Below are 18,000 nucleotides of genomic sequence, written 5' to 3' on the forward strand. Positions count from 1 at the left end.
GGGGGGGGGTCAGACTTGAAGATCTACAAGGTCCCTTCCGACTCTACTTCTATGATTCTATGATTCTATGAACTCCCCACCTTGCCCCCTCACTTATGGGAGACATGCTGGCCTGCCTCTGGCTGTGCCCCTACCCCTACCACTGGATTGGTGAGGTGGCAGGGACACTGATGCAGGCAGCACCCTCTGTCATAGTTTTCTGGGCGTGGAAGCCTCTTCCTGGTGGGGGGGCTGAGCTGTGGGCAGTAACAGGGTGGGGCGGAGGAATCAGAGCTACTGCAGACTATGCGGGGTGAGTGGCGGCACCTGGGTTTGGAGTGGTTGCCATAGTCCCCCAAACCCTCCCTAGCACCACTGCGACTCACTGCCCAGAGTCTGTGGCAGCTCTGACCACCCTGCTCCTGCCTGCAGCCCCTACACTGGGAAGAGGTTTGCACTCCTGGGCCATGGTGAGAGGGGCTGCTGCCCTGATCAAGATCCCTGCCACCTCGTCACTCCAGCAGCAGGGGCAGGGGTGCAGCCAGAGGCTGGCCAGCATGGCCCCCTTAGGTGAGGGGACAGGGAGGGCAGTTATTTTCACCCTCTCTCTGGCATCTGGTGGAGGGGTCAGGGAAGGAGCTTATTCCCTGACTTGCTCCACTCGGAGTGATCACCGGTGGCAGTGGCTGTCAGGGCGGGCAGACCCTGGCTGTGGTACCCTGGGGACGGAGAGGGACATGATCATGGTGAGTGTCCTCAAGGAGTCCCAGAAAATATCAAGTTAAATCTTAGCACACTTATGCACAATTGAAAAGAGGCTCTTCTTCTAATGGAAAGTGTTGAAAGCAACTTTAATTATACATGTTGCTATCCGTTTCAACTATAAATATTACTGCAAGGATGAACGGTCCTTTACTGAAAGCAACATAACAGCAACGGCAACTTGTAGTAGTAATAGCAGGAGATCTTGCAAATAGAAGTAAGTTTCTTTTCACAAAGCCAATTTCTTCAGTGATCTGAATATCTAGGTCTGTGTACCTGATGTCTCTATCTATTCATTTTACCCTGTTGGAACTATTTTGAACATTTATGGGTACAGTTTTTGCTGAGGTCCATGGGGGATTTGCTGTTTTAAACAGAAAGTTCTTGTTATCTTCACTAAGCACAAAAATCAAAGTGTACTATTTGCACAGCTGCATTGTTCATTATTTTCAGGACTGCAGGTTTCACAGCAGCCTGCATGGCTTCCACTGATTTTAGGTCTAAAGCTATTAAAGGAGCTCTTGGCATCATTCCCATGATTACAGGGGAAAATAGAGTCCTTATTTTCTTCCCAGAATTGATTTCAATTGACAGTTATGAACCTGGATGAAACTGGAATGCAGTACACCTTCAGAGAATGGTAATACTGACACAAAACTGCCCTTGAAAGAATAAATATCAGACTGACTTACTGATGCTCTGATAAAGGCAATTACACTTTCTGAATTACCATGTACAAAATATTGCGGATAGTATTGTAATAGGCATCTGGATAACCAGTTAAATCCAAATATTTTGTAATGTGCAATACATGTATATATGCAATGCTTGTACACAAAAAAAAATCCATGGGAAGACTGAACTTTGATAAAGAATACCAAAATCTTTTTGAAAGTTTTGAAGACTGAAACAAATCAAAGTGAAAGATGTGTACAACCAGAGATATATACTTGTTGTGGCAAGTTGTTGAAACCTTTTCCGCACAGCTTAAAAGCAGAAAGAAACTGCATATTTTTATATTTTTTCTGAGAAACACAATTTATGTGGGAAAAATGGGATGGTATCAAGAACTAATAACAGTCTGTCTGTTTCTACACCAGTTAGTGTCTTAACATTAAGTGACCTTTTTATGTCTTTTCCTCTTCTGTCTAGATATTTCTTATTATACCTATGCTGAACTTTCCATAAAGTATGTATGGGCATAAAGAGCTAATGATATCAGCAGGAGTTTGTATGAACAGGCGGTATTTAAAGTAGCAATCAAATGTCATATTTATTTATTTATAAGTTTCATAAAGCATTATGAACTGTACAGTAGCTACTGACCTAAAACAAGTGTAGTTGTTGAAAGTAATAGATTTAGGTCTAAATCATCAAAACATTTAAGTATGAGCCTAATTTAAGCATAATCTGAATTATGGTTCAAGACAGGCAAACATACATTTTTGTTATTATGGCATATACAGCCTACAATTAGCCCTTAAGGTGACAATGAGATGTTTGTCAGCAGCCCAAAGTCTCAAACCAGGCTGGAGCTTTTCCCCTTACTGACGATGACAATTGTTGATTGTTGGCATGGGGACAGAGGCCTTCCACATGTTCAAGTTTATGTGCCATTAATATAGTATGGGACATCTTTGTGGCTGGTTGAACATGAAATTGGCCGAACATGTGGCATGTTGTCTTTTTAACAAGTTAAACATACTATAAATGTAATGTCTACCAGAGCCCATAATGACTGAAGATATTTTTGGTTTGTTAGGCTTTGTTTATATACACCATAAACTAAACACTTCTCCTTAAAAAAGAGGGGCAAACAAGTACTGTTGTCTCCAGATCAATATCTGTGGAAGACATTACCAGACTATATTACATCACTTCCTAAGTTTTCCATTGTTTTATTCAAGTGCAAGTTGTTGACATCATTTCTGATTAAAAGAAAATCTTAAGCATCATTTCGAACCTACAATTCTAAATATCAAATAGAAATTTCATATTCTGAGAATATCAAACAAATATAAGTTTTTCTCAAGTCATCTCAGATTTCTAATATAAATGGAATGGAAAGGCAAAGAGATTAAAATAACCACTGTAAAATTGTGACATGTTTGTACTCCAAAAAGCTTCAATGAATCCCAGCAACATGCAACAGACACCTAACCCATTATCATTTCAACCTGTTTTCCTTCTCCTCTATACTTAAATCCATATCAGTTTGCTATAATTTAGTTTAGTATATTTTACAGCTTTAAATCTTAGTCGCTTTTATGAAAATTTAGTAAAGTGAAGAAAGCTTTTTTAGTAGTGTTACAAATATGCTTCTATAACTTAAAATAAATGTGTATGCTGGAATTTGTATAAGTTACCTGTAAAATAAACTACAATTATACATATATAGATTTTATATTTTTATATTTATATTAAATCTCATCCTGTTCATTAGTATTTGAAATTTTTCTTAACCCCTGATACTTAATATCCCTTCCAAAATTTTTGTTAGCATTAATTTAAGAACTCTGCATATCATTTTTATCCATAGACGTATCTAATCCCATTTTTTAAAATCTTGCTATCATAGGGCCTCTATATACATCTGACGCTGACTCTGACATGTTCTAATTAGAATGCATCAGAACAGACAATAAATCTAATTAGCACTCTCCAGAAGCCTAGAAGTCACGTGTATGCTGTGTCCCTTCAGTTCAAAATGGTGGCAGGGGTGCTTTAACTAAAGCGCTTCGGATGAGCTTTAAAGTGCCCCACCACCATTTTGAAGTGTAGAACACTAAATACATGAGATGTTGTGGGCACTTTAATTAGTGGCTCCTCAAAGCCCAGAGTACGTGTAAAGTTGCCTATAGATTTCATTTTCATCCTTTAGTTTCAACTGTGCCACTAGCTCAAAATATTCCTACCTGTCTTTTGAGCTTGCAAAATGGAATTTGAGCATCTGTTGTTTACAGCAAAAATATTATTAAAAATGTAAGCAATTGAATGAAGATTATATATATTAATAGCATAGGAGTTCATTTGCATTTTTAATGAACTATTTCAATTATTCTTATTTTCTTTATATGAATCATCACCATCAGAAGGTTTCTCCAAGTTCTTTTTATTACCATTTCTGTTCCATTTATTGCATGGACACCCACCAGAAGTCTCATTTAATCCATCTTATTTTCCAACTCTTTTCCAATTCTAATTCATACCTTCAGATACTTCAGCATTTCCAAACTACTTCTATAATTCAGCCGCATTGGAGTTACTGTGTTAGAAATAACAACTGCCATGACATAAGGCAGAGAAACCACAGAGCTTTGGGATATAATGAACTTTGTGCCTGTGTATAAATTTTACTGTTGCTTAAATCACTTGTTGGATTTTGTATTGTGCCTCACTAAAAATGCTGCCAGTTTCACACACCGCTGCTTGAGAAACATTGGTTTAAACTACATTATAATGCACCCAAGAATGTTCAGTCATTTGAATAATTACATTGAATTACTGTTTTGACATTTCATTTTAGAGAAAACAAAAACAAACAAAGAAAGGCTGCAGCCAGGATTGACAGACCCTGGGACAAAACACAAAATCAATCATTCATCTGTAATTTTTGGCTGGTATTTCCAACAATTCCCCTACTCTTCCCATGTCACTGCTCACTCATTCCCCTTCTCCCTAGCTTTTCCAATCCCAACCAACTTGTGCAGTTAGGTTTTAATTTTATTTTACTTTGTTGAACAGTTCAATAAAAAGTTATATTTATTGGTTAGTCTCACATCTTATATTAATTTGACCAGATGTTCTCCAGATATGGATGCCATCAAGGTTAGAAGAACAAAGAGAAGAGGCATAACAAAGCAGCCAAGTGGCAGGACAGTGTGATCATGTACCTGTGGTGGCAGCTGATATTTTCCCATACCCCCATCACCAAGTCATAACCCAGGGTAGTTGGGCTCACTGTCCCACCCTATTTATACTAGTGGCAAGAAAATTAGAATAGATGAAGGATCCAAGACTATTTATTTAATAAAAATTCATCTGCCTCACTTCTCTCCCATTTTATCGCTCCATTTTTCTTCAGATATTTTGGGGGATAACTAGGGTATGGTTCTTTGGTTGTGTTGTCTGGTCAGAGGACCTGGGAGCAGCTGAGGGAATTCTCTCATGGTTTTACATAGTAACTTGCTTGGAACTTGAAGGATTACAAAAGGGAAGAGTTTGGCATCAAAATGTCAGTCTGAACTCACCAAGGGCACTTGTACACATGATGGTCATCGTGATGTACACATGACGAAAAGGTTATTTGGGTGGCTTAATGCCATCACACATTACACGTGAGCTAGTTTTGGGAGTTTAGATTAATTTGCATTGTTGCAAACTAAACTGCATCAGGATGTAGTTCAGTTTGCAACATTGTAAATTGCAACGATGCAGCTGTTAGCTCACCCTCCACCTGTGAGAGGCAGGCAAGCACCACGGAAAAAAAGAATTGGGCCCCTTTACCACTTCTGCCTTCAGCAGGTGCCTGCTGAAGGCAGAAGCAGTGGGGGGCCTGATCCTTTTTTTTTTAATTTTTTTTTTTACCAGCAGAGCTTGCCCATCTCTCCCACAGCTGGGAGCTGCCAGCGAGCTGAGTAACCTGAACTGTGGGGGGTCCAGATCCTTCCCTCTGTGGTAGCAGCATCCTCGCAGGGCCACCTGCATGGGCTGCGAGTGGGCTGGGTGATGCCCTAGCTCAGAGGAAGACTCTGGCCCAATCCAATTGTTCCCAGAACCCATCCACTGAAAGTCATAGATTTCATAGACATTAGGGCTGGAAGGGACCTCAGAAGATCATCAAGTCTAGTCCCCCACCCAGAGGGCAAGAAGTCAGCTGGGGTCATAGGATCCCAGCAGGATAAGTCCAAGGGGCACTGTTCCTCAGATGGGCTCAGGGAACAGTTGAATTGGGCCAGGTACTGCCTCCGAGCTGGGGCAGCCCCTAGCCCACTAGCAGCCTGCCTGGGTGGCCCTGCAGGGGTGCCACTGCCATGGAGGGAAGAACTGGGCCCCCTACAGTTCAAGGGCTACTCAAATTGCTGGCAGCTAACCCCCACAGCCAGGGGTAGGCTTCGCCTCAAAAAGAAAAAAGAAAAAAAAAGAAAAAAAAAAAAAAGGATTAGGCCCCGTGTTGTAACGTGATGGAAAAATTGAAACAATCAGTTTCAATTAAAAAGCCACTGTTTCAATTTAGGGGTCATACAATAAAACCCTGAGGACTAAACCCCTGTCATGTGTGTAAGTGCCCCAAGATAGAATACTAGTAGCAGTTTCAGCAGCTCAGGACATTGTTCTTTATAAGAACCAATCTAATTATAACTAGAAACCTACCTAATTAAGAGCAGCTACCCTCTGATTTCACAGTCCTGGCAAGGCACCATTTTTGTAGCAGAGTGCAGTGGAAACCCCCATGTCTCTTATGGGCCAAGGGGTGCTGGAAGTCCTGCCCCATCCTTGAAGACTGACAGATTGCCCCAAACCAGGGCTTGCTTATTGATGCGGCAATGGTTTCCCCAAGGTTTGATCAGGGGATTAAGTCTGAGGAAGCCATTAACTGCTGCACTATTAAAAGGCCTAGGATGCGGCTAATGACCTTCTCAGGTCATTAGCTGTATCCTGGGGAAACCATTATCTCGGTCCTAAACTGCTTGCTACTGCAACAAATAATGCCTTCCCCATCCTTGATTAGGGGATTACCACGTCAGCAAGCAGTCTAGGATGTGGTTAATGGCTTCCCTGGGCTTGATCCCCTGATCAAGACTGGGAAAGACATGGTTATGTCCTAGACTGCTCAATAAGAATGCAGCAATTAATGGTTTCCCCGGGCTTAATCCCTTGATCAAGGCCACGAAAGCCATTCATTGCTATGTTATTATTAAAGCAGTCTAAGCACCTATTTAATCTGTAAAATGAAATATCCTATTAAAATGGACACCATGAATTGCAAGTACTACCAACTATATACACTTTATTAAAAAACATCAACTTACATACACTTTATTAAATCATACCATCTAAGCACTAAATCAACTCTAAACCAAAATATCCTATGAAAATAAAGCTGTACTATGCACAACATGAATTATAACTAACAGCAACTATATACACTTTGTTAACAGACATTATTAAAAGGAATTTACTGAAACTGAATGCTGCTAACCTTAAGAAGGGCATATCAGGCAACGTATTAAACTGAAGCATGGTGCAACCAGCCACAGTGACTAGAGACATTCTCTGCCTCTGTGGCACTTGTCCATACACAGAGATGGCATGCTCAGTGTTCACTAAGTTCACTGGAATGGTGAGGCAGCATTTTGCTTATGGTGTAAAGATGTGGAAACCGGTCAGAGACAGAGTCCCAGAACACAGACACGGATACAGGAATCTGGCACTTTGATGAAATTCATGTAGGCAGCACATTCATTGTCATGCTGTTTCCCCCATCCTGGAATTGCTTTCAGTAGCTGAGGGTCACAACTCAGGAGAGACACCTGGTTGGGGTTCAATATGTGAACAGCACTATGGAGGCAGCTGGCTGTTTGAGCTATGGTGGCAGTAACGGGTCATACCTGTAGTAATGGTTCAACTTTGTAGTTATAGCCTGGTTCCCTTCTGCACTGGTTTTCATAGGGGAAGCTTGCCAGTTCTTGCCATGCCCTGTCTTTGACCGAGCTTAACAAGTCCATCACCTTGTTGTGTGTGTGGTAGATAACAGCCTGCCGGTCTTCAAACGAGGTCAGAAGCTGAATGAACCAGGTGGCATTGTTAGCCACAAACATGACTTGATTTTGAATGTTGCCTCTTTCTAGGAGATCACAAAGCTTGAGTATTTGCTGTGTGCTGAGTGGGATTTCAAGCTCCTCACTTCCAAAGTGCTGGTAGTGCTGCATATGCTTGGCATGATAGTGGACCACAATGTGCCAGGAATTCCACCATGTGAGTACAGGCTCTGGTAGCAGCAACACAGTGTCACATGAATCCAGGCTTTGACCTGCAACTGACTCCCTATACCAGACCTTATGGCCTGGACAGTGCTTGAAGGCTTTCTTGAAGCAAGACACCAGGCTTTCCACCTTGGGGAACTACATGCACTGGATGTCACTTATTTGGAATCAGAATGTAGGCATTGCAGGTGACATGGACGGTGCTGAGAGGACAAAGTGGCTTGCTTTTTTCTCTGATCTTCAATCTCTGCAAAAGCCTTCCTCTTCATGTGTACCTCAGACTCAAAGTTACAGTGCAGGAGGTACAGAAGAGTCACCCTCTGTCTGCATGCAAGTTCCCTGCAGGTTTCTGTGAAAATCACAAAATTGCAATTTTGGTAGGTCCCTAATTATAACACAGCTTTCTCATGTTATTGTCTAGACTGTGGCACAGAAAACATGGTTGCACTTATGAGTTTAGTCAGTCCCATGGAAAGAAGAGACTAGGGCTGTGTACAGATATTACAGCCTGAAGTTTGGGGGTTTAGATGGGGTTAAAAATGGCCCTCCATCTAATGTAGTAATTAGATAGGTGCAAAGAGCTTGAGTGAAGGTGGCTTAGGGTAGGGGGAATGGCAAGCGGAATACAGGAGCTAGTAGGGGAGATGTGGGGGGATTAAAGGGTCTAGAGGGCCTGTGAGGAGGGTCAGAATTAGGGAGGCTAGCAGCGGGGCAGGGGAGGATCAGGAGGGGTTGGCAGGACTGGAAAGGCTCTTTCATCCCATCAAACCCCCCAGACTCCTCAATGACATGGAACAGTCCCCAATCCCACATACTGCTCCTGGAGCCAGTTTTACCGACATTCATTGGTCCCAGAGCTTGACTGAAGTAAGTTTGGGTGGGGAAAGGGGTAGGAGAATTGGGGGAACTGGAGGCTTCCGGGGGAGAGGTTGTGGGGGCTGGTGGCTGTGTGAGTGTGGGACGGGGTGTTACAGGATTGGGGAAGCTGTCTTCCCCTATGGTCAGGATCTATTTTTAGCCCCCTACCTCTTCTATCCCTAGACAAACAATCCCCACAGCAAACCAAACCCTCCTGATCCTGCCCATCCCTCCCTCCATCCTGACTTATTTGCATTTGCTCCTGACACTGGCAAATGCTGGTAAAACCAGCAGTGGGAGCAGCTTGTGGGATCAAGGACGCTGGCAGGCTTGTGAGAGGGTGACTGGCTGGTCTATGGGGAGACTGTCTGTCTAGGCATTGGGGAAGGGCTAGAGGGGCTAGAAATAGGGTAAGTGAAGCCTAGAGCTGGAGCCAGTGGATGGGCTTTCCCACTGTTCTGGGAACATATACTGAAGTTCAGTTAGATCAGTCTACCCATACCCAATCTAACTTAGTGCATCTCTGAGAGACAGTTAAATTAGATCAGGTTGGCCATTTTCTGACTGCTCTAACTTTCCTGGAACTTCTGTAGAGCTTGCATTTAAATCGACCTAACTAGGAATCTAAGTGTAAGGAGAGAACTAAGATCTTCATGTGAGAGAACTAAGATCAGGTAGCCATTTTTAAGCACATCTAACCTCCCCCTAACTTCCCCAAATGTCTGTATATACCCCCAGAAAAACAAAACAAGGCTATACCTGGAAAGAGTGATGAACAACAGGGAAAGATGGCTTTATAGCACTGGCAACCCATAGCACACGCATTCCCTGAGATTGGCTCCCTGGATGTGTCATCCATGACACCAAAAAGGCACTTTTGGTTTCACCACTGGCTCCGTGATTGGCCGCTGGGGGACATCCCTGGTTGGCAATCAGTCACTGGGGGACCCCTCCCCGCAGCCAGTGATCTGCTGCTCCCCGAGACTTGGGAGGTACCAGTCACCCATGCTTTATAGGTTGGAGTAGCAGGGCAAATCTTGCCCAGGATGAAGAAAGTGGAAACAAAAACTGAACCTGTCTTAAGAACTGACTGGGGAAGATGAAAAAGAGAAGATAATGTTCTTTTGTGCAGGGAGCTGGTGTTGCTGGGGATAAATGCCCCAAATGAAGGATTGGCTCATAAAGATATTTGATAGGCATTCTGACCCCTAACAGAATGAGACTGTCAAGAGAAACTAGAGATGGCAGGTTTTAACTGTGAAATCTAAGAACCAGCAGCAGTAGGAAGGAATATTTATATTGTTGAGTTGAGTACTGTAGCACATTCAGGTAACTTTGGAGTCATTAAAAGTTTCCCAGTTATGAACAGAGTTGTGTGATGCATGCTTCCAGCAGAGCAATCTAAGCCTAGAAAAATGTCTGTAAGTAGCAAGGACAGCTGAACTATCCAGAAAAAGGAAAAGGATCAAGCAATTGAAGCTACTAAGCAGACTGGTGCCAACTTTAGTTAAAGCAAACGAGAGATATAAACTAAGAAATAATGCATGCATTATGATTTCATGCATATATTGTGCAAAACCTTGGGAACAGAAGAAAAAAATGCTAAGGTTAGGAATCCAGGGCATGAAAAACAGTACTGATTTATGTTCCAAAGTTGCAGCTACCTCAGTGTGAAAGTAGCAGCAGTACATACAGCAACTGAGATACTTCTGCTGATGAAGAAGATACCTGGAGCATGACCTTCAGAGATCCGGTAATTTTCGGTGTACACACAGTACAGAAGAAAGCTGCCAGCCATTTAATTCCTGTATCTATAACAATGTTATTAGATCAATGACCAATTTGATCCTAGCTGGATTATGGAGCCAGCTGCAAATTAAACTCTGCCACACTGATAAACAGCAATGTTAGACTGGAGAAATGAGACCAGATACTGGTTATGTTCAATAAAATCCTTCTGAAGCTGGTAAGTAAATGAGAGTTGTTAATGAGAAACCCACAAAACAAGATGCAATATCTCTTGAAATTTGTAGTAGTTAACACACAGGAGTATCCTTTGCAGTTGGACAGAAGGACCGTGTATGTCATGGATTTGGCTACAGTACAATAGCAGAAAATCCTCTTCATACAGGATGAAAAGCGAACAACCATTATAGATGCTTTTCTAGCATTCTAACAGAACATAAGGATGTATTTTAAAGCAATTGAAAGCTCAGTGGGCAGCTAAAGGTGGAAACAGATTCCTGTGTCCATGAATCCATTAAAGGCGGAATTCTATTAGCGTTGGTGAAGCCACTGTGAAGAAGGAGCCGGAAGAGAAGAGTCATTGTTTCACCCTCTGAAAATGCCACAGAGTGAGTCAGCAAGCATGCAGTGGTGAGAAAAGCTTCAGGTAAACTGAGAATCTCCATTACTCCCAGACCATTAAACACAGAATTGAAAAGAAATCACTACCCATTACTAGTGATTAAAGACAACATTACTCAATCTTTTAAGGCAAAACTGCCTACTGTTTGTGAAGTTAATGATAGGTCCTGGTATACTGAAAGAGATGCAAAATCCATATTTATGGCAGGTACTGCTGGGATTTAGCTGCCCAGGCACAAAGATGTGAACCGAGTCAAGTGATTTGCAGGGACTGCCAATTGTTTTTCCAGAAGGCCATAATCCCTTGCCACAATTTAACACAAAAGGATGCAACATGAAAACAGTCAGAAACACTAGAATACTCTTTCATCCTAGGTACAAAAAGCAAAAGCAAAGCACCAGGCATAAATTGCTTAGCCCCGTGGTGAGGATAGAGCTACAATGTGTTGGCTCGAAAGGAAGTCCAGGAGTAACCCTGATGCAAAGCCCATAGCATTTTTCTAGTTGATTTCGGACAAAACAGCTAGGCAGTATGATCAGACGGAAAAGGAGCTACTGGCTGTGCACTTTAGAATGGACCAGTTCCACCAATACAGCTTTGGGCACCCAACAGATAGACATGAAACCATATACTGGTTTTGCTAATTCTTCTTACTGAGGGTTCAAACACTATAGCACGAGGACACAGTGTTGCTGTTGGTGGCAAAAACACCAAGCAGGACAGAACTCCCAGGACACAGATGTTTCTGTGCAACAGGGAAGGGACAGTGTATTAGCCTGCCATGATACCTTGGTCACTGATGGCAGGCTCCAGGCATTACAATAAAGTACTAAACTCGATGGAGTGCTACTGACAGGAAAACAGGCTTTCAGGCTGGCCATGTGACAAGTGCCACTAAAGGTTACCTCCTAGCAACAGGAGAGGAAAGACCTCTGCACGTAAAGCATTTTGTTTAAAGAGCCCAAAGCAGTAATTCCTCCAAATTTAAGAATTGGCAAAGACAAATACATGCTTTACTACTGACAAAAGGAAGCATGACCCATATAAGCATAACAGCTGCTGCTGGATTTGCAGCAGGGCTCCGGATCCCTGCACAGGCAGAGGGAAAGTTTGCAGAAAGTCGCAGAAATGTGTCACTTGTGAGAGCACATGCATGTGTTTGATGGTCCCCTGAAGCAGGAGAGGGGAGAGAACTCAGCCTCGGGGACTCAGCCAGGCTCAGAGAAGCGAAGGGACCCGAGACCACAGAGCTTGGGGAGGAGCCACCCTGCAGCCTGCCTGTGAAGTGAGCCTGCCCTTGGTGACGGGAAGAAGACAACCTGGTATCCTTTCCCCCTCTGTGAGGTAGAGGGATCCACGTGGAGGAAAAAGGGTGGCAAGGTAGATTTGCCTAGGAGGGCAGGGTGTTGATTTGGGAAGGCTCTGGAGAGAGTTAACTGAGAACCAGCCTGGGGCTGGATGGATGATCAACCCACGGTTGTTTCAGTTATCAGCACAAGGGGCCATGTCTGGGAATTGGAGAGTGGTGTTTTGGGGAGAGGGGACAGTGTGTTTCTTTGCAGATACCACAGACAGCTGGAGCAGAGGAGAGCTGCTCTTCCTCATGAGGCTCTAGCAGAGAGCAGGTCTTTCTGAAGCAGCAGCACCAGCCATGAGTCTTGTGTTGCCAGTGTGAAGGAGAGCTGATGTCTTGTTAACCCTGTGTGCTCCTGCTGAAATTCACTGGAGTCCCAAGGTCTAAGATGGGGAGTTGTACCGAGGGTGTCTTTGATTCAATTTGTACAGAGTGTTTTAGTTCATTGATGCCTGCCTTTGAAAATTAGATTATTGGTATCCTGTTCTGCTATTAACCTCATTCATATGTTGACTGTTTTGTAAATAATAAACTGTGTAAATAGTTAGACTGTATGTACTCTAGTGTGTGGGGAAACCAGAAGAAAGCATTCCATGGAGAGGTGGCCACAGCCTTAGGGGCTTGGAGGTTGACCAAGGCTATTTGATGCCCCAGGTCCCAGAATCCAGATGTGGCCACAGGTGGCACCATGGCTAGGGTTACAGTCTTACAGCCAGGTACAAATTTCCAACTGAAAACATACATGAAACAAGATATGCAAAGCCTATAGTGATCAACCATAGAAAAAGACTATCTCTTCATGAAATCTCAACCCAACCCTAAGAAAAGACTGGAACACACCTCTTTCACTCTCAAATATTGGTCTTCCAAGTTGTTGGTGGTAGGGAATGTGAATTAAATATCAATTGAAATGCAACACACAAGAGTTCCACCAAAATCTTTACTCTTTGGAATTTAGATACAATAGAGAGATTGAGAGCTTTTTATTCCCATGACAGATTTGTTTCCGTATTTGGGATGCACATTACAATAGTGGTCTAAGTTGTTAAAACTGAGACTGCAGCACCAGTTATTTCAAATAAAAGTTTCCTTGTGTGAAAGGAATTATGAAACAAAGTTAATGTATGTTATTTTTTAAATCTCAGCATCTTGCATAATACCCTATTAAGGAAATCAGCTTAGTTTTGGCCTTACCCTAGTTCTTTAAATGAGTGAAGAAGCTTGAATTGGAAGTTGTATTATCTGTTGGATAATTCCAACCTTGCAGGCAGCCATATTGCCCTTCTGATGAGCCCTTCTTGCTCAGATTTAAAATACCTCACCCAAAATATGATGCAGCAAAAGAAATAAAGTCACTGTTGCATGTAATATTTGTGTCCCTAATCAACTTGTAAACTAGCACAATGGGAACAGGTCTGAAAGCATGGCTGGTGCGAAACAGAAGGTTGATAACTCTTGTTATGGCACATTTGGTAATATAGACTGCAAAAAAGCTTGTTCATATGGATTTACTATGTTAATAGTGTTATTGCATATACTATTATGGAAAAAGGCTAACAAGTAATTATCTCATATTTGGTAGCTTTTTTTTCTATACAAACTCAACTGTTCATTCTTCGATCTCTTTTATTCAGTGCTATGAAACTGTTAATGTAATTAAGGCAATGTCTTATTCTAAGACACTGTTGACATGACAGACATCAGATTACTGAATTACTTGTGCATACAGCAATTTTTTTGTTATGGATCCATCAGATTGTATATGATATAGTCATAACAAAATCGTGCAAATATGCGTTTTTCAAAAATGATTAGGAGCTCATTATTTAAAGAAACCCATATTAAAAATGCTAATCTTTTCCCACAGCTTCCCCTCTTTAACTAAAGTATTATTGGTTAAGAATACAGATGCTTACCAATATATTGCACTGCAAGACTTGAAACAGTTTGTGTCACAATTAGATGAACACAAAAATGTATTGATAATTTGAAGAGAAATAGTGTTGGAAAATTACTGACAGTGTGATAGCCAAGAATCATTAACAATCTGGTGCTTATTTTTGAACAGGTGTACAATTTAATTATCAAAGCCAATGGGCAACATCAATGCCAATTTCAGAGCAGCAATGCTGGAGGTTCTGTGCCAATGAATGCCTCATTCCAGCCAGACAAACTAGGCTAATTAGAAACAGTCAAGTGTACTATGGAAAATATTCCAGATAAGAAATATGAATCCTACTTTACCTTCCCATTTTAAAAGTAAGTAGTTCTGTCACACCAATGGGGGTCAAGTTTCTTACCAGATTCTTTAATAACCCTTAAACTCATGCCTAGACCACATTCAGAAAAGCAAAGGTGAAGATCTTTAATGGAATGGCTGCATATCATTACTGGAATACAGCTGCCGGCATTATTTTACATTTTAATTTAAATTATCTGAAATGAAAAAATACTATTTTTTCTAAGATTTTTAGTTTACATAGCTTCAAGAAAGCAAATACACAACTTTAGCAGATGCTGTCCTTTGAAGATAAATGAAATAAAGTGACAATCGTTGTTCAGTAGCCAGAAAAAAATGTCACTAACTATAAATTATTTGAGTTTCATAAACATTAAACCATTTATAGGAGAAGATAGTGTTCAATCAACTTCTTTTTCCTGGCATATTTTCCATATAATAGCTCAGTACCTATCTTCTCATATAAACAAAAAAATTAAACAGAGCCTACTAATAAGGATTCCTTTTGTTTTTCTGATCATAAAATTTAAGTTTTTACTCTTGGCTATCTAAACAGAGAATAATATTTCCTAATATTAAAAACAGATGATATAATCAATTTTAGATCACATATTCTGAAGAAATTGAAGAAAACTTTTTTGAACTGATTCCAATCCATTTTTTCATATCAACTACAAAGTGTATTCAGAAGTGTATAATTGCCCATCCTTATTTTTACAGGCACTTTGTAGCACTAATGGGGCTCTATCGATGCCAGTGCTGCGTAGAGGGCTGAGGCATGGATCTTGTGTGGCTGGATCTGGTAGCAGCTGCAGCAGTCCCACATGGCTGGACTGGGTCCCAGTCAGGCTGGCCCTGTGCAGCTGGGTGGGGCTCCAGCTGGGCTGGCTCCTGTGTGGAAGATCAGACCCTGGCTAGGTCAGCCCCCTGAAACTGAATTGGGCCCACACGAATAAGTGAGTGAAGTTTGCTGTCAATTGTAATTGAGGAAAAAAAAGTTTGTCCCAGGTATCAGAAGTTTGGGGAGCATTGCTGTAGTTAGATTAAGGTTTTGTGATCTTTGGCAAACTTATAGTGCATCAGGTAGAATCCAAAGGGTCATTTTTAACCTATGAAGGAGTAAATGAATTGGAACCAGGTTAACTGAGAGATTTAATCTTCTTCTGTCACAGGTGGGATTAACAGAGAAACTCAAGCTTCTTCCCTCCCTAAACCCAACCAGAACCCAGGTTTCTTAATTCTTTCTGAGACGTCATCACTTCCTCCCTTCTGTCCTCCTTTTCTCCCCTTTAACTTTAAGGTGTTTTAGGAGATTTTACTTGAGATTGACATGTGACTTTATGGCAGGTCCTTGTTTATGGAATTTAAGTGTAACAGGACTGGTATTCCTGAGGCAGCCATGGCACCCCCTGGTAGTCACTTGGCTCCTATCCTGCTTGGCTCTAGGTACCCTCCCTTCACTCTCTCCTGCCACACCTTGATGTTCTTAGTAAAGTTTGGAAGATAAGCTGCCTGAGGGCCCTGAAGCAAGCATCATGCTGGCTTCCTGCCATCAGATCCCCTCAGACCCTGTTGAACTTACTCCAATCCTCACATTTAGTTAGTCCTCCCAGGCCATGTGTCCCTCAGGACACCTTTTGCCTTATGGGATAATCACAGCCTCCAACCCCACCCCTTCCCTTACACAGAATCAGAAGAAGTTAGGGTCACAAGGGACCTCAGTGGGTCATCTAGTCCAAACCCCTGCTCAAAGCAGGACTATTTCTCCAACTATATCATCTTAGCCAAAGCTTTGTCTTGCAGGGTTTTGAAAACCCACAAGGATGGAGCTTCCATCACCTCTCTGGGTAATCTATTCCAGTCTTTTACTTCCCTCTTAGTGAGAATATTCTTCCTAATATCTAACCTAAACTTCCCTTGCTGCAACTTGAAACCATTGCTCCTTTTTCTGTCATCTGCCACCACTGAGAACAGTCTAGCTCCATGCCTCGCAGGCTGTACTAACTCACACTTTGGTGGGGCACTTTGGCCTCAAGCCAACATCTGGCCATTTCAGGCTTTCACACCCCTTTCAGGACCTTGGGCCTTCCCACCTTCTGCCCCTTTCCTCTAGCTGGCCCCTTGCTGCCTAGACCCACCATGCAAGGCCAGGCTTCTGGGTTCAAGGTCTCTTAATTGAATTTCTTGGGGCTAAAACCCTTTGCTTCTTGCTCTGGGCCCCTGGCCGCAGAGTTTGTCCTCCAGGTGCAGCTGGTGAACTCAGACTGGTGGGGCGTCCCACATTGGTTCCGAACATAAGCATCTGCTCCCTGGCTGAACCGCCATGCTCTCCTCCATATTGGGCCCTACTTCCCCATAGGCTGTATATATTTAGTTTGCAGGACTCTGGGCCTCTCCTGTAAGCCAGGCGGTCCCCTTTAGCCTCCCTGCTCTGGAGCTTCTTTCTCTGAAACTTTCAGGGCCAGAACGACTGCCCTGGCTCAGGCCCTAGCTTATATGTTGCTCATGCCCTGCCCACTTCTGGTCAGGTGGCTTGCTAACCCTGACCCAGCTGTCTCTCTTCAATTCTAATGGGCAACTTGCTGTTGTAACCCTGACTCCTATTGCAGTGGCGCAATTGCTTCAATAGACTCTGTCCTGTTGTACTATTGTTGTGTAACTAGTACAGTGATAGGCACTTTGGCTGTTTATTCCCTTGCAGGTCACCTTTATAAGGCTGCCTGATCATGGTATACTGCCATTTTCTCCCTTAGAGTAACAGGAGCCATAGGCTCCCTATTACACTAACACATGGAGTTAACACAACTGAACTACTTCCAGTTCTTTTTTTAATACAACAGTAATAATCATATTTAGACAACTTTATAAGTAGCTTTTACTAGTGTATGTCAAAGAAATTTCTTACTGCAGACAAGTCTGCACCCTGAAAAGGACCTGAATATTCAGATCTGAACAAACTTAGATATTTGAAAAAATATCAGACCTGGATTCAGAAATGAGTTTATTTTAAGCAGCCTTAAAAATATCATCAGGTCTCTCTATCTAAAATTCTCTAAACCACTAATCACTAGGACTGTGTGAAGCTTTGGGTGGTGATTTGATTCGGAGGAGATTTGGACCGATTTGGTGGCCGAATTTCTGAATCCGAATCGAATCAGGGAACAAATTAAAAGGTCTGAATCGATTCAAAGACCTCTGAATCTTCAGAAAAGATTTGGAGAGCTTTAATGGTGCAGGCAGCCCCCAGTGGCTACAGCAGGGAGCTGCAGGCAGACTCCAAGCTGATAAGTAGTGGGTGAGGGAAGACCCCTGCCAGGCCCCTGCCTATTCCCCCAGCCCCGCCACAGCTGTCCCGCCTGCCCTAGCTTCTGGTACTTTAAAGAAAAGTCCTGGTGCTCATTGGGTGCTGCTGGGGAAGGGGGGGGGGTGATCCCTGCTGCCCCCCCACTGCTTC

General features: G+C 42.5%; 1 protein-coding gene and 1 long non-coding RNA gene across 5 annotated transcripts in view; both read right to left on the bottom strand.

Annotated features, from left to right (window-relative positions):
* The window catches only part of CCDC102B (coiled-coil domain containing 102B), a 377,235-nt gene that overhangs the window by 33,844 nt on the left and 325,391 nt on the right, over positions 1-18,000 (bottom strand). The gene's annotated exons all lie outside the window — the stretch shown is intronic.
* LOC109316900 lies at positions 6,735-16,979 on the bottom strand. The gene is made up of 3 exons (XR_002102943.1): positions 16,841-16,979; positions 16,509-16,510; positions 6,735-8,076 (listed from the first exon to the last, which is right to left on the bottom strand). It is a non-coding gene; the product is annotated as an uncharacterized LOC109316900 (long non-coding RNA).

This window comes from Crocodylus porosus, unplaced genomic scaffold (assembly GCF_001723895.1).
Source record: "Crocodylus porosus isolate Cpor-Errol unplaced genomic scaffold, CroPor_comp1, whole genome shotgun sequence".
Classification (NCBI taxonomy): Eukaryota; Metazoa; Chordata; order Crocodylia; family Crocodylidae; genus Crocodylus; species Crocodylus porosus.